Source organism: Pecten maximus, chromosome 2 (genome assembly GCF_902652985.1).
Source record: "Pecten maximus chromosome 2, xPecMax1.1, whole genome shotgun sequence".
Lineage (NCBI taxonomy): Eukaryota > Metazoa > Mollusca > Bivalvia > Pectinida > Pectinidae > Pecten > Pecten maximus.
Window position 1 is genome coordinate 4,945,264 of NC_047016.1, and position 21,409 is coordinate 4,966,672.

General features: G+C 37.0%; 2 long non-coding RNA genes across 2 annotated transcripts; both read right to left on the bottom strand.

Moving 5' to 3' along the window:
* Positions 1–8,478: 8,478 nt before the first annotated feature.
* LOC117314767 lies at positions 8,479–15,120 on the bottom strand. The gene is made up of 3 exons (XR_004529586.1): positions 15,061–15,120; positions 12,682–12,951; positions 8,479–9,224 (listed from the first exon to the last, which is right to left on the bottom strand). It is a non-coding gene; the product is annotated as an uncharacterized LOC117314767 (long non-coding RNA).
* A 2,016-nt stretch (positions 15,121–17,136) lies between these two features.
* LOC117314773 lies at positions 17,137–20,586 on the bottom strand. Its single transcript, XR_004529595.1, has 2 exons — positions 20,276–20,586; positions 17,137–18,482 (listed from the first exon to the last, which is right to left on the bottom strand). It is a non-coding gene; the product is annotated as an uncharacterized LOC117314773 (long non-coding RNA).
* Between the last annotated feature and the right edge of the window lie 823 nt (positions 20,587–21,409).

The window sequence follows — 21,409 nt, forward strand, 5'->3', positions numbered from 1 at the left end:
TCCAAACCATAGGGACATTGACCACACCTTTATTACCTTTGAGATATACATGAATCAACAGGTGTGTCTCACTGTCAACACCTGTCCTGAGGCGATGTCCATCTCCCCAAAATACTAGAGTTCACTAAAGGCATGCTGTGCAGTATACAATCTAAATATTTACCTGTACTCTGGAAGACAAAAATCCCTCAGGTGTGTCCTCATTCCCTAATTAAACTTAAATGGGTCCATTCATATTTAGATATATATGTTTTTAGGTTAATTTTGAATTTACGAATCTGTTACTTTAATCAACATTTGGGGTATATGAATTTACTGCAGGGTATTTGAAATTTGAATGTTTCAAATTTAAATCTTATAGAAGCTTCTCTGCCTATTCTATACCATAATGTATCAATACTTATTAAACTTGATTTTTTTTTTCAGAAAGCCAAAGAAGAAAAGATCTACCATTGGTACATGACCTAAGCACTATCAAAGTTTTCAATACTAAATAATAAAATATTATCAATCATCAAACATGACAGTGGTTTTTTTTTTTCATTTTACTTAAGACTTTTGCTATAGCATTTGTCTAATAAACAAGAAATATCTCCAAAAGAAGATAAAAGGCATAGTTTTAATGGTGGTTTTTATACTGTACTGTAAAACTGCTGGTGAAATTAATCAACGAATCACTGGTCTATTGGTGGGTGCAGATGCAGGTATATAAGATATATAACATTAAACAACTACAGATGTGTACAGGAGAGTGTTACATGAAAACTGTTCAATATAAAATTATCTACACTAATAAATTTTGTCTTTTGCAAGCCAAGTATAGATATTAACCTAAATTTGACATCTCTCTAACATTATTAACAGATAATAGTTGGATTAATTTAAAAACAGAATGTCTTTTGTGGTAATATTGTTTTATACATTTTACCCTCAGACCTGTATATAATGGACATATCAAAATAAAATGAAACTCATCCTCAATGTCACACAAATCACAATTGTTACAGGTTCTATTACTTTGGGTAATATTATTATGTCTACCTATTTCTATATTTAATTTGTGTGAGGATGCTCCACATACATTTATATTTAGTTTCTATAGGTTTAAAACTGTACACAGTGGCTATCTATCGGATATCGATATATAATCTACCTTTCGACGAACTAGATATCTGTTAACATGTTTTGTTTTGTAACATCGGTCAATCTCTGCTCAGTGCTTTTAAAAGCATAGTCTACTGGTGAATTAGAAAAAAACATGTACTCAATACCTAAAGCGGCTAATTCATTCTTAATGTCACATATCCACACGTCATTCTCATTTACCATTTCATCAAGACATGTTTTCAATACCAGATTATCCGACTGTTTCACCAATATTTGAACACTCTTAATTTTCTCATAATAGTTAATGGTAATCTACCCAATTCACAGTAAACGAAGTCATTGCAAGTTGATTTAGGCACCTTATTAAGTTAAGTATTTTTTTTACAGAATTTCTAATGTACGCTTTCGACATCCGGTGCTTTATGAAATCCCCATATTTCCGATGCATAACGTAAAGTACTATTTACATACGAATCAAAAATAGAACTATAAGTTTCTACATTCAAGCAATGATTTCTAAGAGAAGTTGTCAGAGAAAATAAAGCTTTTCTGCCTTGTTCTGCAAAATGTTTTTGTGTTTTGTAAAACTTCCCATTGTAGTTGAACAGCATACCCAAGTATTTAAAACTGTCAACAATTTCTATATTGTCATTATTATTCATTATTATATTTACATGGCTCATTATTTCTTATTTGTCCACAATTTCTAAACACCATGATTTTAGTTATACATATTATATCAACATTGACCTCCAGATTCCATTTTATGGTATATGCATATAAAGAATCCAACATAATTTGTAAATCTTCTGGGCAGTTAACAAATAAAGCCATGTCGTCGGTATACATTAGCAAGAAAAGATCAAGCATCTGTAATTCAATACTTGGACAGTTGTCATTAATAAAGTGTATTTAGATACAAAGAAAATAACACAGGTGATTATATTTCCCCTTGTAAGAGTCCGATATAATTAGGGAAGCACTGACTGAAGTCAGTATCACTATCGAAAATATAAGAATCGTCGTCAGTATATTTCTCTATAACATCTAAATTTAGATCATCGTCTAATGGCAGAAAATCGGACGACATATTCCATGTGTTTCTATATGAATCTTTAACGGAAAAATGGTGCTTTTTTCGATTAGACACAACTTAAATATCGTTGTTCACATCTTCCGATATACATTACAGTGCATAGGTATAACTATCGCCAGTGTGAAGTTATCTCGGCCAAACGCGGTGACACATGTGCACAGACAGTCGTCGCCATCTCTTGGCACGGCACATGTCACTAATATAAACAACTCCGATATCCACCTATTGCGCAGCCGCAGCGCTTGGTCTCGCTAGATCTCGTGCTAAATATACCTCCGGTTATGAGAACAATAGGTGAGGTCGTGACTATGCGAGAAAAGCGGTTGTTGCGAGTCCCTAGTATATAGGTCTCTGTTATAACGTTACACATTTATCAGAGATGGGCTCTCTCCAGGGGTCTGAGGGGTGATGCCCAATAGTGGAAATATTGCAAATTCTTCTTTGGTTTAAATGACACGATTCTGTCCAAATTAAGTTTGAACCATATGCTTGGGTTTATAGAAATTAATCACTGTCATATTAACTACAGATCTGGGACCCCTAGGTGTAGCCTGAGGTGTGGAGTCCAATAGGGGACATTCAGCTAATTCTTTGAAATCTTTCTTTTGCAGGAATGAACGGATTTTGTTTTAGGTGTAATTATAGGGTCCCACATCGGAGATCAATGTTCAATGTTACATGCAAATTACAATCCTTAACATGTAATACAAAATAACGAAAGATGGACAACATTAATATAACTACTTTACATATAGTAGATCTATAAAAATATATCATATTGAAAATAAATATTACAGTAAGGCAGAGACGCATATTCCAGATATACAAGTCTCTGAGTAAGGTTATACATTGTAGATGTTATGGCATTTCTGAGCGGCAGTGAGTGGAGTATACAATAGTGTAGTCAGGGGATAGAATATTATAATGTTGGTAAACCGTGACACTGATATAAGTGGAAACAAAATAAGTTAAAGCTGAGATCTAGATTGTGTTGTAAATTTTTTTTTCAAGTACTTCCCTAAATACCAAAGCTCTTTCCTGTTACTTACAGATAACAGCTGGACAATGTCGTTTAGATGAACTTCTTTCGATTATCCTTGTAGCATGGATATATTAAAAAAATCATCCTCTACTTAACTCCTTTCTAGTGTATCCCTCGACACTACTTTACTCTGTCCTAGTGTATCCCTCGACACTACTTTACTCTGTCCTAGTGTATCCCTCGACACTACTTTACTCTGTCCTAGTGTATCCCTCGACACTACTTTACTCTGTCCTAGTGTATCCCTCGACACTACTTTACTCTGTCCTAGTGTATCCCTCGACACTACTTTACTCCTTCCTAGTGTATCCCTCGACACCACTTTACTCTGTCCTAGTGTATCCCCCGACACTACTTTACTCTGTCCTAGTGTATCCCACGACACTACTTTACTCTGTCCTAGTGTATCCCTCGACACTACTTTACTCTGTCCTAGTGTATCCCTAGACACTACTTTACTCTGTCCTAGTGTATCCCTCGACACTACTTTACTCTGTCCTAGTGTATCCCTCGACACTACTTTACTCTGTCCTAGTGTGTCCCTCGACACTACTTTACTCTGTCCTAGTGTATCCCTCGACACTACTTTACTCTGTCCTAGTGTGTCCCTCGACACTACTTTACTATGTCCTAGTGTATCCCTCGAGACTACTTTACTCTGTCCTAGTGTATCCCTCGACACTACTTTACTCCTTCCTAGTGTATCCCTCGACACCACTGTACTCTGTCCTAGTGTATCCCTAGACACTACTTTACTCTGTCCTAGTGTATCCCTCGACACTACTTTACTCTGTCCTAGTGTATCCCTAGACACCACTTTACTCTGTCCTAGTGTATCCCTCGACACTACTTTACTCTGTCCTAGTGTATCCCTCGACACTTCTTTACTCTGTCCTAGTGTATCCCCCGACACTACTTTACTCTGTCTAGTGTATCCCACGACACTACTTTACTCTGTCCTGGTGTATCCCTCGACACTACTTTACTCTGTCCTAGTGTATCCCTCGACAGTACTTTACTATGTCCTAGTGTATCCCACGACACTACTTTACTCCGTCCTAGTGTATCCCTCGACACTACTTTACTATGTCCTAGTGTATCCCACGACACTACTTTACTCCGTCCTAGTGTATCCCTCGACACTACTTTACTCTGTCCTAGTGTATCCCTCGACACTACTTTACTCTGTCCTAGTGTATCCCTCGACACTACTTTACTCTGTCCTAGTGTATCCCTCGACACTACTTTACTCTGTCCTAGTGTATCCCTCGACACTACTTTACTCTGTCCTAGTGTATCCCTCGACACTACTTTACTCTGTCCTTAGTGTATCCCTCGACACTACTTTACTCTGTCCTAGTGTATCCCCCGACACTACTTTACTCTGTCCTAGTGTATCCCTAGACACTACTTTACTCTGTCCTAGTGTATCCCTAGACACTACGTATATACTTTACTCTGTCCGAGTGTATCCCTCGACACTACTTTACTCTGTCCTAGTGTATCCCTCGACACTACTTTACTCTGTCCTAGTGTATCCCTAGACACTACTTTACTCTGTCCTAGTGTATCTCTCGACAGTACTTTACTCTGTCCTAGTGTATCCCTCGACACTACTTTACTCTGTCCTAGTGTATCCCTCGACACTACTTTACTTTGTCCTATTGTATCCCTCGACACTACTTTACTTTGTCCTATAGTGTATCCCACGACACTACTTTACTTTGTCCTATAGTGTATCCCTCGACACTGTCCTAGTGTATCCCTCGACACTACTTTACTCTGTCCTAGTGTATACCTCGACACTACTTTACTCTGTCCTATTGTATCCCTCGACACTACTTTACTTTGTCCTATAGTGTATCCCACGACACTACTTTACTCCTGTCCTAGTGTATCCCTCGACACTACTTTACTCTGTCCTAGTGTATCCCTCCACGATACTTTACTCCTGTCCTAGTGTATCCCTCGACACTACTTTACTCTGTCCTAGTGTATCCCTCGACACTACTTTACTCTGTCCTAGTGTATCCCTCGACACTACTTTACTCTGTCCTAGTGTATCCCTCGACACTACTTTACTCTGTCCTAGTGTATCCCTCGACACTACTTTACTCTGTCCTAGTGTATCCCTCGACACTAATTTACCTTATCCTAGTGTATCCCTCGACACTACTTTACTCTGTCCTAGTGTATCCCTCGACACTACTTTACTCTGTCCTAGTGTATCCCTCGACACTACTTTACTTTGTCCTAGTGTATCCCTCGACACTACTTTACTCTGTCCTAGTGTATCCCTCGACACTACTTTACTCTGTCCTAGTGTATCCCTCGACACTACTTTACTTTGTCCTAGTGTATCCCTAGACACTACTTTACTCTGTCCTAGTGTATCCCTAGACACTACTTTACTCTGTCCTAGTGTTTCCCTCGACACTACTTTACTCTGTCCTAGTGTATCCCTCGACACTACTTTACTCTGTCCTAGTGTATCCCTCGACACTACTTTACTCTGTCCTAGTGTATCCCTCGACACTACTGTCCTAGTGTATCCCTCGACACTACTTTACTCTGTCCTAGTGTATCCCTCGACACTACTTTACTCTGTCCTGCTGTATCCCTCGACACTACTTTACTCTGTCCTAGTGTATCCCTCGACACTACTTTACTCTGTCCTAGTGTATCTCACGACACTACTTTACTCTGTCCTAGTGTGTCCCTCGACACTACTTTACTATGTCCTAGTGTATCCCCCGACACTACTTTACTCTGTCCTAGTGTATCCCTCGACACTACTTTACTATGTCCTAGTGTATCCCTCGACACTACTTTACTCTGTCCTAGTGTATCTCACGACACTACTTTACTCTGTCCTAGTGTATCCCTCGACACTACTTTACTCTGTCCTAGTGTATCTCACGACACTACTTTACTCTGTCCTAGTGTGTCCCTCGACACTACTTTACTATGTCCTAGTGCATCCCTCGACACTACTTTACTCTGTCCTAGTGTGTCCCTCGACACTACTTTACTCTGTCCTAGTGTGTCCCTCGACACTACTTTACTCTGTCCTAGTGTATCCCTCGACACTACTTTACTCTGTCCTAGTGTATCCCTCGACACTACTTTACTCTGTCCTAGTGTATCCCTCGACACTACTTTACTCCGTCCTAGTGTATCCCTCGACACTACTTTACTCTGTCCTAGTGTATCCCTCGACACTACTTTACTCTGTCCTAGTGTATCCCTCGACACTACTTTACTCTGTCCTAGTGTATCCCTCGACACTACTTTACTCTGTCCTAGTGTATCCCTCGACACTACTTTACTCTGTCCTAGTGTATCCCTCGACACTACTTTACTCTGTCCTAGTGTATCCCTCGACACAACTTTACTCTGTCCTAGTGTATCCCTCGACACTACTTTACTCTGTCCTAGTGTATCCCACGACACAACTTTACTCTGTCCTGGTGCATCCCTCGACACTACTTTACTCTGTCCTAGTGTATCCCACGACACTACTTTACTCCGTCCTAGTGTATCCCTCGACACTACTTTACTCTGTCCTAGTGTATCCCTCGACACTACTTTACTTTGTCCTAGTGTATCCCTCGACACTACTTTACTCTGTCCTGGTGTACCCCTCGACACTACTCTCCTATATGATAAAGCCTTTGTGCTTTGCCCAACTAAGAAGTGTCATTGTAACGTGCATGTAAAATGAGATATTTTAGCGAAATGGCAGTATAAGGTAACCTGAAGAACGGATTATATACATATATTCGGCTCTATTGTGAGATTTCCATTGATCTTATATAACTAATTTTACAAAGAACAACATATATCTTATTTAGTAATCTGTATACCTTACGAATTTCCGTGGTGGATTTAGAAACTCTTCATATTCAACATATGCTATTTTATAGTCAGCACATGCGAATATATAGTCAATACAAACGAGTTTATTGTCAACACAAGCAATGTTTTATACATGACTTCGGACATGACAAGCTTGTTGACCAAAGAAGACAAACAACTAAAACCATAGATTGAATTGAAATTGGCCGTTTATTTATTAAACGACAATTGAAATAAACTAAAGCATTATTATAGTCAACAAGTCATTCTATAGTCAACACGTGCGAATATATAGTCAATACAAACGAGTTTATAGTCAACACAAGCAATACTATAGTCATCACGTCATTCTATAGTCAACACAAGCAATATTATAGTCATCACGTCATTCTATAGTCCACACAAGCAATATTATAGTCAACACGTCATTCTATAGTCAACACAAGCAGTATTATAGTCAACACGTCATTCTATAGTCAACACAAGCAGTATTATAGTCAACACGTCATTCTATAGTCAACACAAGCAGTATTATAGTCAACACGTCATTCTATAGTCAACACGTCATTCTATAGTCAACACAAGCAATATTATAGTCAACACGTCATTCTATAGTCAACACAAGCAATATTATAGTCAACACGTCATTCTATAGTTAACACATGCGATGCTACAGTCAACACGTCATTCTATAGTCAACACAAGCAATATTATAGTCAACACGTCATTCTATAGTCAACACGTGCGAATATATAGTCAATACAAACGAGTTTATAGTCAACACAAGCAATACTATAGTCATCACGTCATTCTATAGTCAACACAAACAATATTATAGTCAACACGTCATTCTATATTCAACACGTGCGAATATATAGTCAATACAAACGAGTTTATAGTCAACACAAGCAATATTATAGTCAACACGTCATTCTATAGTCAACACAAGCAATATTATAGTCAACACGTCATTCTATAGTCAACACAAGCAATATTATAGTCAACACGTCATTCTATAGTCAACACAAGCAATATTATAGTCAACACGTCATTCTATAGTCCACACAAGCAATATTATAGTCAACACGTCATTCTATAGTCAACACAAGCAATATTATAGTCAACACGTCATTCTATATTCAACACATGCGATTTCATAGTCCACACATGCGATTCTATTTAAGGATTAAAATCCATTTTTGGTGTCTATGGTCGATATAGATGCCAGAGATTTGCAAACAAACGTGTCATATTGTGCGATAGTACATGTGATTATATAGTCAACACAAGCGGTTTTATAGTCCACACATCAGATTATATAGTCCACACATGCGATTATATAATCATATAATATCTATATCAATAAACACTATGGCTGGATGTGTATGATGTAATGACCGCCAAATGAAATAATACAAGACACTGTCCTGCGTTTTACACAATCGTGCTCATCATAAAACTTCATTTCCCCATGAGAAGATAATCACGCACATAGAAAAAGACAAATATTCGCTGATATGGAACCGTTTGTGGGCAATGTCATCGTGAAATAGGACGCCCACAGACACGTCTAATAAGGTTAGAACCAAAGTGTCATTGTCCTCGTCTATAACCGAGCTACACAGACTAAACTCAGACAGGACTCCTTGTCGATAATGATCGTGGATATCACTGGTATACTCACAGGTGGAGCAGAAATGGACTCTAACATTACTGAAAGTTCGGAAGTAACAGGTGGCATATCAGGAGTAGCTGTTAATACCAATATTGAAGACAGTGAGTCACACGGATGTCTGACACAAAAACTAGTCACATCACGTATGGTTTGATAAGGCCGAGTCTTCATTGGACTTTATGGCTGGTTTCGCTATGTGTTTCCTCGTGTTGACGCCTCTGTTACAACCAATTCCATCATTCCGATTTGGTGTTTTTAGTCTACTCGATCATACATACGATGAGACTTTAAAGCAATCCCGCCGGGAACCTCAACATCGCTATCTTCTTACATAAGACAAGACACGATATGATTGCTCCCCACAGTATCACAACCACTAAAACCAAAACACCAACCATCGAGAGTAGCTGTTTTCTTCTCTGTAGCGTTGTGACGGTGGTTTCGTCCTGGGGAAAACACAAACACGAAACACATATAAATAATGTTCTGTGAAAAAGGTTCAAACATACTTCGGTAAAATGCATTTAGCTGCGGAAAAACAGCCGCTTAATTTTAACTGTATATTATTATTATCACAAGTTTATAATGAAGTATTCTAATATTTAGATCTTAACCATTGTAGGTGAACGCTGCATAGTCGATTTGTATGAGAAGTACCTGCAGGCCCTAGTCTCTGGGAAATTCTACAGGCGCGCATTACCTGGCACACCTCCGAGGTTTGGGAACCAACCGGTAGGAGTTAATAAACTGAGAAATCTTATGAAAATTATTTGTGCACGCGCGGGATTAAGTGGAAATTATACCAATCATTCGGGAAAACGCACATGCGCAACACAACTCTACATCGCCGGGGTTGATGAGCAGGAGATCATGAACAGAACTGAACATAGGTCAGAAAAGGCTGTGAGAAAATACAAGTCAGCTGACGAATCGGTGTTACGCAAAGTATCCTCAGTGTTAGATCCTCCACAGAAAAGAAAATGTCCCGAAAACAAAACTCACCAAGAAGAGCCGACTGCCAAACGTGCTACAGTGCCTCTCAGTGATATAAGTAATCTCCCGACAGGAAGTCTTTTTAACAACTGTCAAGTTACTTTTAATGTCGGAAACAAGTGACCTTTTAAACGATTTTTGAAGACGTGGCATAGTGACGTTAGTGTTTATGATTTTTAAGAAGACATCGGGTATAGTCTTATAACCTTTAAATTGTTTGTTTATAATTTTGTAAAAAATATTACATGTATTAAAAATGAAATAAACAGATTTTTTGTTTGTTTTTCAAAATGAAAAGTGTTGTAATTTGCATCTTGATTGTAGCGATTTTTCTCTGGGACATGCTGTAAATCGATACATAAACATTGTTTCAGTCTAACTGTGAAAAATAACTTGGAACTTATTGCACAGCTAGGCTCCACCCCAATCAATGTATCGGGGTAGTTAGTGTTTGCCTAGACTCCGCCTCTTCTCGGACTATCGAGATTTATACAACAGTCAACTTCAAAGAAAAATAGCCGCAACCATGGTACAAGTTATATTACCCATGGAACTGTTATAAGTTATATTACCCATGGAACTGTTATAAGTTATATTACCCATGGAACTGTTATAAGTTATATTACCCATGGAACTGTTATATGTTATATTACCAATGGAACTGTTATAAGTTATATTACCCGTGGAACTGTTATAAGTTATATTACCCGTGGAACTGTTATAAGTTATATTACCCGTGGAACTGTTATAAGCTATATTACCCATGGAACTGTTATAAGCTATATTACCCATGGAACTGTTATAAGTTATATCACCAATGGAACTGTTATAAGTTATATCACCAATGGAACTGTTATAAGTTATATTACCCATGGAACTGTTATAAGTTATATTACCCATGGAACTGTTATAAGTTATATTACCCATGGAACTGTTATAAGTTATATTACCAATGGAACTGTTATAAGTTATATTACCCATGGAACTGTTATAAGTTATATTACCCATGGAACTGTTATAAGTTATATTACCCGTGGAACTGTTATAAGTTATATTACCAATGGAACTGTTATAAGTTATATTACCCGTGGAACTGTTATAAGTTATATTACCCATGGAACTGTTATAAGTTATATTACCCATGGAACTGTTATAAGTTATATTACCCGTGGAACTGTTATAAGTTATATTACCCATGGAACTGTTATAAGTTATATTACCCATGGAACTGTTATAAGTTATATTACCCATGGAACTGTTATAAGTTATATTACCCGTGGAACTGTTATAAGTTATATTACCCGTGGAACTGTTATAAGTTGTATTACCCGTGGAACTGTTATAAGTTATATTACCCATGGAACTGTTATAAGTTATATTACCCATGGAACTGTTATAAGTTATATTACCAATGGAACTGTTATAAGTTATATTACCCATGGAACTGTTATAAGTTGTATTACCCGTGGAACTGTTATAAGTTATATTACCAATGGAACTGTTATAAGTTATATAACCCGTGGAACTGTTATAAGTTATATTACCCATGGAACTGTTATAAGTTATATTACCCATGGAACTGTTATAAGTTATATTACCCGTGGAACTGTTATAAGTTATATTACCCGTGGAACTGTTATAAGTTATATTACCAATGGAACTGTAATGAGTTATATTACCCGTGGAACTGTTATAAGTTATATTACCAATGGAACTGTTATAAGTTATATTACCCATGGAACTGTTATAAGTTATATTACCCATGGAACTGTTATATGTTATATTACCAATGGAACTGTTATAAGTTATATTACCCATGGAACTGTTATAAGTTATATTACCCATGGAACTGTTATAAGTTATATTACCCATGGAACTGTTATAAGTTATATTACCCGTGGAACTGTTATAAGTTATATTACCCGTGGAACTGTTATAAGTTATATTACCCATGGAACTGTTATAAGTTATATTACCCATGGAACTGTTATAAGCTATATTACCCGTGGAACTGTTATAAGTTATATTACCCGTGGAACTGTTATAAGTTATATTACCAATGGAACTGTTATAAGTTATATTACCCATGGAACTGTTATAAGTTATATTACCCATGGAACTGTTATAAGTTATATTACCCATGGAACTGTTATAAGTTATATTACCCGTGGAACTGTTATAAGTTATATTACCCATGGAACTGTTATAAGTTATATTACCCATGGAACTGTTATAAGTTATATTACCCATGGAACTGTTATAAGGTATATTACCCGTGGAACTGTTATAAGTTATATTACCCATGGAACTGTTATAAGTTGTATTACCCATGGAACTGTTATAAGTTATATTACCCATGGAACTGTTATAAGTTATATTACCTATGGAACTGTTATAAGTTATATTACCCATGGAACTGTTATAAGTTGTATTACCAATGGAACTGTTATAAGTTATATTACCAATGGAACTGTTAAGTTATATTACCCATGGAACTGTTATAAGTTGTATTACCCGTGGAACTGTTATAAGTTATATTACCCGTGGAACTGTTATAAGTTATATTACCCGTGGAACTGTTATAAGTTATATTACCCATGGAACTGTTATAAGTTATATTACCAATGGAACTGTTATAAGTTATATAACCCATGGAACTGTTATAAGTTATATTACCCATGGAACTGTTATAAGTTATATTACCCATGGAACTGTTATATGTTATATTACCAATGGAACTGTTATACGTTATATTACCCATGGAACTGTTATAAGTTATATTACCCGTGGAACTGTTATAAGTTATATTACCCGTGGAACTGTTATAAGTTATATTACCCGTGGAACTGTTATAAGTTATATCACCCATGGAACTGTTATAAGGATAAAAATGAAATAGCAATGATATACCTGAATTTCCACGTTTTCTGTCTCCTGAGGACGACACAGTCCTGTAATGACAATATGATATTGTTTCTCATCTCCCGGGAGTACCTGAGCGTTAGCTGGATGTGCTTGAATGTCCTCGTTATCTACCTCTTGAGGACGACACATTGTTGTAATGACAATATGATGTTGTTTCACATCTCCTGGGAGTACCTTGGCGTTAGCTGGATGTGCCGGAGTGTCTTCACTGTATGTGGTCACGAGCAGATACGCGAATATCAACAAGTGCATCATCTGTTATAAGAGAATTCAAACGACTTGTACAATTATTTTTCTATAGTTATCCAATGAAGAAAAATTAATAAATTCAAATAATTTGGTGATGACCCATGGTTAATGATAACTAAAATACATTGTAGGTTTTGGTACGATATATCCAGCTGTTAGGGTAATTTACCCTGATGGAACACTGGGCAGGGTTCAAAAACGTTTAAAACATCTTCTGGACCGAAGGTTTCTGACGTTTTATCGGTCTTTTAAAAATCTGATATTAAAATATCAATCACTTGTTAGACAATACACCACTCCCGTGTTTGGTGTTCGTCGGATGAAAGTTTTCTGCGTTTCAAGTTTTTGATGATACCACCATCTTCATCTTTTCCATTTCAGATAAGATCCGTGTTTAAATTTGCCACTTTTTTGTCATTTGTAATTCCTATTGTGTATTTCATTATCGATAGATCAACTCGTGGCGTTCATCGTGTACAGTGTACATCTTAAAGTTAAGGATATTTACCTGGGCCGTTCACCAATATCAAAAGCTATATATATATATATATATATATATAAATTGTAAATTCGACAATTTACTTGTCTGTACTGTCGTTATTACTACTTGACATATATATATATATATATATATATAATAAGGGTCAAAGAAGTAATATGAACAGTATAATCCAGATAACACTGGATCCTCACATAAATGTATGGAGGATACGAATTACTTGTAATGATTATATAGGGCAAAGAAGTAATTCAAACAGTGTAAACAATAAGGTTTGTTAAATTTTCGGAAAATTTAACAAACCTTATTGTTTACACTGTTTGAATTACTTCTTTGCCCCATATATATATATATATATAAACTTGAAAACTTATGCTTTAGTCATTCAATCATATTGAATGGTAGTGTATAAAAAGGCTTGGTGTAAATCGTTGATAAAGACCGTTAGATAAAGACCGTTAGATAAAGACCGTTAGATAAACCGTTAGATAAAGACCGTTAGATAAAGACCGTTAGATAAAGACCGTTAGATAAACCGTTAGATAAAGACCGTTAGATAAAGACCGTTAGATAAAGACCGTTAGCGACATCTTTTCTATTCTTTCTATGAGTATTTTTGTAGTGCTGACATCTTTATTCACACAATCTACCAAGTTCTGATCTACAAAATATCTTTAAATTACATTTGGTATTTCATATATTCAGAGAAAAAATCTATGGATATACCTAGTATGTATATATAGTATCATTTATTATATCGATGAGCAATATTCCCCAGCAATATGCTGTGTCTATATATAGCTCAACGAAATTAGAGCTTCGTCAGTAGAAGTTCTATAAATAGTATCATTACGACTTTAGTATTTCCAGTTCTGTTAACGGACATTATAATAGTAAATTTCACTAGTTCTAGAGTTTACGGTAGACCAATGACACTCTAGCCTGGCAGTTTTGTCCATGTTACGATCTACATTTTGAATCTGTGTATCTTATGATTTATATTTGATAATATATATGTAATAACATGTATTTAAATATTGTTGAAAAATCCCGATGTTTTAAACTCAAAATGGCGATCAGAGATGTGATGTGAAGATTTTTTTTCTTCAAAATACCGGACAGGGCCACGATAACTGATGGTCTGAGGAGTGGAGTTAGTTTATAGTGTTATACTGGGGCCTTATCAAGTTACACAATAAGTTATGGTACAGTGACTTCATCACTGATAATATAAACTACTACACAATTCTGGTGATGTCACTTTTACTTCACAGCAAGTTATGGATCTTAACATATCGAATATAAAGACAAGTTTCGAATAGAAATAACGGAAAAATCTACATAAAATTAAAACACTCAACATGTCATACCCTGACTTGTCATTTTCAGGCCAGGGGAAATTGTTTAGAATGCAACATCAAAACACTGCCCTATACATTAAATGATACTGCTATAGCGTGTCAGGTGTGAAGGCGTGTCATAGCGCAACCTTGAATCTAAAACAATATAAAAGAAATTATCACATAGTATTTGATAATTAGCAAAAAAAATGTTGATTGTTTTCAAACACTAATGATCTAGTATTTATCATTAGACAGTGGTGTTATATAACAAACCTTTTCAGCTGTAGGGTGATACGTTGTAAGTTACCTCTAACCAGTCCACCCAATTGTGTAGTAATGATTAAGAACTGATGTAATATATGTACAGTATATAAATAGTACATGTCGTTATTTATGACAACATCATTTTAAATAACGGCACGTGTATACTAGGCCTAGACACAGATTTGATTAAGATTCTGTTACAAAATGCATTCGAAAACTTTCAAGTCCCCTGATATAATGTATAGCTAAGGAACATGGTGTTCTAGGTACTTCTACACGTAACTTGTTTCTACCTAACGTGATGTTTTACGTATAAGATACCCGGTAGTGACTGTTTTATTGACGTGAATTCTTGAGACTGGTTTAAACACACGCCTTTTGTTGAGTTTTTGACAAAATCTCCCGATAGACTATCGGCACATCTATAGGAGGAAATTGTGTGGGCCCCTCACTTGTCGCCATTTATTTCTTATTATTTGTCTGGTTTTACTGAAGACCTTACAAATTCTTCTATTTGACATAAAGATATTTCAATATATTTTCATTAAATAACAAAAAGTTTATTGACCATATCGATCGAGTATATCCTGAAGGGTTTGAAATCAATGACACTACAGACAGCTGTGTGATAAGCTTGATTATTTCTATTTCCTATTCTAAGTTTTCCATTCCTAGATAGTAACATCACTGCTTCACCTATATATGGTGTTAACATGTTGTAGTTGATTAGATATGTTTGAACCTGTTCCCATTATCACGATTTCCGTCACGGATATCGACTACGGACGATAAAAAAATGATAACCTATGGTTTTGAGACATGTTAGTTTCAATTTTATTTCTTTCCTCGGCACAGAACATGGTATTATAGTAAGATATACATAGAAAGGGGATTCACAAACAGGCGATGTATACATCATTCTGTCTTATTGACGCGGGTTGATTAAGACCTCATTATCACATTTAAAATATTTTCTGTGCGATATGAAGTCAGACGTGTTCGATGTTTGATGATAAGTCTGGTAGTTCCGCTATCTTTTGTTTTCAGTATGCGGCCTATCTCAGATTTGACCTAGATTTGTATGGCGGATGTCGTGGTGACCTAGATTTGCATGGCGGATGTCGTGGTGACCTAGATTTGTATGGCGGATGTCGTGGTGACCTAGATTTGTATGGCGGATGTCTTTGTTGAAGTAGAAGACGCTCCACATTCCGGGATACCTGGACTATTACGTGTCGGTATTGCCTGTTGTTACGGTAGTCTTGTGCGGAGGGAGGGGAGTGATATTGACTTTCTTTATTCAGTATGATTTTAGAATTATTTTACTCATGTAAAGGAAATAATGTACATGTTTTGTAGGTATTGATATCGATTTAATGATGAAAATATTACTTCGCTATACAGAATAATTCAAACAGAACCTGAGGATAAAAACAACGGCAATACACAATATTTCGAGAGAAAAATAGTTTGTTCATAGTGCAATCTAACAATAAGTGAAATAATCAAGTATTATTACAGATGATATGTCTTACTAGTACAGTGTATATTGTGAACTTATGTCGAGTAACGGGATACATCCAATAGAAACGTTAAAATATCATCTAAAATATTTCTGTTTCATGTTAAAAGTTATAAAGTTACAATAATAATTTGAGGGCTATGGACTCCTCTCTAATGTAATATTTGTGCATGCTTGTATGCCCTGCTAATAGACCGAAAAAGCACTAAATATAGACAGTGAACCCCTGAACACACTGTTCGCACGGGAGTGAGATTGTCTTTTAAGCTAAATGTAAACAGGACTGATCAAATGAAAGTGTAATTACCGGTTTACCACATGGCTAGAATGTCTAACGTAAGTTGATGATTTTTATAAAACACGGCGAAAAATTGAAAGAAATATGATTCTGATTTCATACAGTTTAATTGGCATTTATAATGAAATATCGTACTGAAAGGTGCTAATATCTTGTGTCTTTTCAACGTCATCAAGTTTTGAACTGTAAAGTGACGTTGATTGGTATACTGGTTTTCTTTCATGCCATTTCATAACCATTTTCAACAAAAAAAACACACCAAAAATGAATTTGATGAACTTTAATGAATTATCCCAATGATAAATTGCTATTTTAGCATTCAATGTTATATATTAAATGGATTCACGATGTATAGATATTAATTTTTACCGATTCGTGCATAAAACATCAAACTTATTTTATTGATCATGATACGAGGGCTGACTGATATGTTGTGAACTTCATATTGAAGGATTTGAATTTTGCCAGCGGTGTTTCGGACATAGATGAAAGTCTGATGGAGCGAGATCAGGTGAATAAGGCGGATGATCAATCAATCTAAAGCTTAAATCGTGAATGGCAGCCATGACAATGCCAGACTTGTGAACAGGAGCATTGTCCTGATGAAATAACACACCTTTAGTGAGCTTTCCGCGGCGCTTACGTTTAATATTTTCCCGTAACTGCCTCAAAAGTGGAGCATAGTGTGTGCCATGGATTGTTTGTCCCTTTTGGAGATAATATATCAGGAGAATACCATCTGCATCCCAGAAAACCGAGGCCATAACCTTCCCAGCTGATGGAACAGTCTTTGCATTCTTTTGCAGGGGTGAGACAATGTGTTTACTTTGGAGTGCTACCTCGTCGATATAAACTTACCAAATGAAACCAGTCCTTGGATACACGACCCTATATAGTGAGAGAATAGTAGGACTTAAAAAGAATAGACTTGAGTACCTCCTCGAATACGAGGCTCACACCATATCTATCAACCCTCGTATCTATCATCTCCTTATTTTAAGGTATATTCCATACATGTATATTGTATTTCACGGCATTATATCAATTACCGGTACTATACTTCGCATAGCCATGCCAAGTAATGACTTCATGTCAAATAGTATATTTAATGTAAGTACTACGGGAACATTTTGAAGATAAAACAAGCATGATATTGATACCTTTAGTTGGTAAGTTCACTATCATATTCGTATTAATGTTTATTATTATATTTGTCTTTACAACACAACTGCACAACCATCTCCTTGTTGATATCACACCGAGCCATTCTGTACCGATTTTGGTTATTGGTCGTGCTCCCAGCAGTAACAGTGCTCAGACGTCCTAGATTCCCCCTCCTGACGTGAGGTTGTCTCTATCGTTCTGGATAGCGCTTTATGTAGCCAGGAATTCGGTTTCCAGTTTTTATCATGGCATTCCTTAAAGCATTGACACGCCTCTACACTATCTTTAGCGTCATACAAAAGAGGGGAAAGTCACCTCGTCAGGAATCCTCAAAAATCTTTTCTTGGAACTCGTACAAAAACAAAGGCACAGCGGGATTGTTACCCCCACGAACACAATCACCAAGATTACAACACGTGCCTGTATTTTCGTTTCGGTGGCGTCATCCTGTAACAAATACAATAAGAGTTCACTTTATTCCAAACCACTCAGTATAACGTTAATTATGTTGAAATATAAAATGGTTAACTATCGGAATACGTGTGTAGAAAATCTGCTGCTTATATTATACTTATGTCTAATTTCGATGTAATTGGTTTTCATTTTATATCTAACTTATTGAAGTGTAGGCCACTAGGTTTTAGGGGTTAAGTGGCAAGCTTATTGTTTATCTTACTGCCCAGTGATCTTTGCGCGTGCATTTTCGTATTCTATTGTGGACGAGTTGATTATTTTATAAATGATTGTTATGTTGTTCTTGTTGTTGCTGAACATAAGTATGCAAACAAGAATAGCAAACGAGATTTAACACAAAATACCCAGCCATAGCGACAACACACAACACCTTATACCCAACCATAGCGACAACACACAACGCAAAATACCCAACCATAGCGACAATACACAAAATACTCAACCATAGCGACAACACACAACGCAAAATACCCAACCATAGCGACAACACACAACGCAAAATACCCAACCATAGCGACAACACACAACGCAAAATACCCAACCATAGCGACAATACACAAAATACTCAACCATAGCGACAACACACAACGCAAAATACCCAACCATAGCGACAACACACAACGCAAAATACCCAACCATAGCGACAACACACAACGCAAAATACCCAACCATAGCGACAACACACAACACCTTATACCCAACCATAGCGACAACACACAACGCAAAATACCCAACCATAGCGACAACACAATACGCAAAATATCCAACCATAGCGACAACACACAACACCATATACCCAACCATAGCGACAATACACAAAATACTCAACCATAGCGACAACACACAACGCAAAATACCCAACCATAGCGACAACACACAACGCAAAATACCCAACCATAGCGACAACACACAACGCAAAATACCCAACCATAGCGACAACACACAACACCTTATACCCAACCATAGCGACAACACACAACGCAAAATACCCAACCATAGCGACAACACAATACGCAAAATATCCAACCATAGCGACAACACACAACGCAAAATACCCAACCATAACGACAACACACAACGCAAAATACCCAACCATAGCGACAACACAATACGCAAAATATCCAACCATAGCGACAACACACAACGCAAAATACCCAACCATAGCGACAACACACAACTCAAAATACCCAACCATAGCGACAACACACAACGCAAAATACCCAACCATAGCGACAACACACAACGCAAAATACCCAACCATAGCGACAACACACAACGCACAATACCCAACCATAACGACAACATACAATAAACAACCATAGCGACAATACACAACACATAATACCCAACCATAGCGACAACATACAATAAACAACCATAGCGACAATACACAAACAATAAACAACCATAGCGACAACACAACAAACAATAAACAACCATAGCGACAACACATAATACCAATCCATAGCGATAATACACAGCCCAAATTACCAACAATAGCGACAATTCACAACCCAAATTGCCAACCATAAGGACAACACTAACAAACAATAAACAACCATAGCGACAACACACAACACACAATATCTAACCATGGCGACAATACAAAACACAAAATAACCATAAAATACAATATACCATAGTGTCAACACAAAAGAATAACATCCTCACGTAACTTAATAAACTAATAGTTGTTTTGACAGCCAATTGTGTAAATTGTGTATCTCTGAAGCGAAAGTTGAAAGTTGAAATAACTAATGACTTACCTGAGTGTCCGTGTGGTCTGTCTCCTGAGGACGAGAGAGTTTTTTAATGACGATATGATGTTGTTCTGTATGTTCTGTGGGTATCCGGGCGGTGGTAGTTTGAACCTGTCTGTCTTCACCGGATGTTGTCCCCAACAGGTACGCGAATATAATCAGGTAAATCATCTGTTTGATGGAAATCGAAATGTCTATAGTGATCCAGTGAACTAAAAAATATATAAATGATCAAGTGCTATGGTTAGTTTAGATAAAAATATATTGACAGTTATTTTTCGGGACACACCACATACTAAACAAAATAGTATGTAGACCAGCTGAACACCAGCTGACAGGATATGTATGTAGAAAGTTTCACTTCCACTACCCAGCGTCATATACAAACGGAAGGAAACACTAAATATTAATCAGTGCAACCGACCACAGACACAAGTCTCGTCTGTCATTTACACTGTAACCGAGGTTATGTACGGTTAGCGTAGTCCACGTGTAACCGACCACAGACACAAGCCTCGTCTGTCATGTACACTGTAACCAAGGTTATACACGGTTAGCGTAGTCCACGTGTAACCGACCACAGACACAAGCCTCGTCTGTCATTTACACTGTAACCGATGTTATATACGGTTAGCGTAGTCCACGTGTAACCGACCACAGACACAAGCCTCGTCTGTCATTTACACTGTAACCGAGGTTATTTACGGTTAGCGTAGTCCACGTGTAACCGACCACAGACACAAGCCTCGTCTGTCATTTACACTGTAACCGAGGTTATTTACGGTTAGCGTAGTCCACGTGTAACCGACCACAGACACAAGCCTCGTCTGTCATTTACACTGTAACCGAGGTTATGTACGGTTAGCGTAGCCCACGTGTAACCGACCACAGACACAAGCCTCGTCTGTCATTTACACTGTAACCGAGGTTATGTACGGTTAGCGTAGTCCACGTGTAACCGACCACAGACACAAGCCTCGTCTGTCATTTACACTGTAACCAAGGTTATACACGGTTAGCGTAGTCCACTTGTAACCGACCACATACACAAGCCTCGTCTGTCATTTACACTGTAACCAAGGTTATATACGGTTAGCGTAGTCCACTTGTAACCGACCACAGACACAAGTCTCGTCTGTC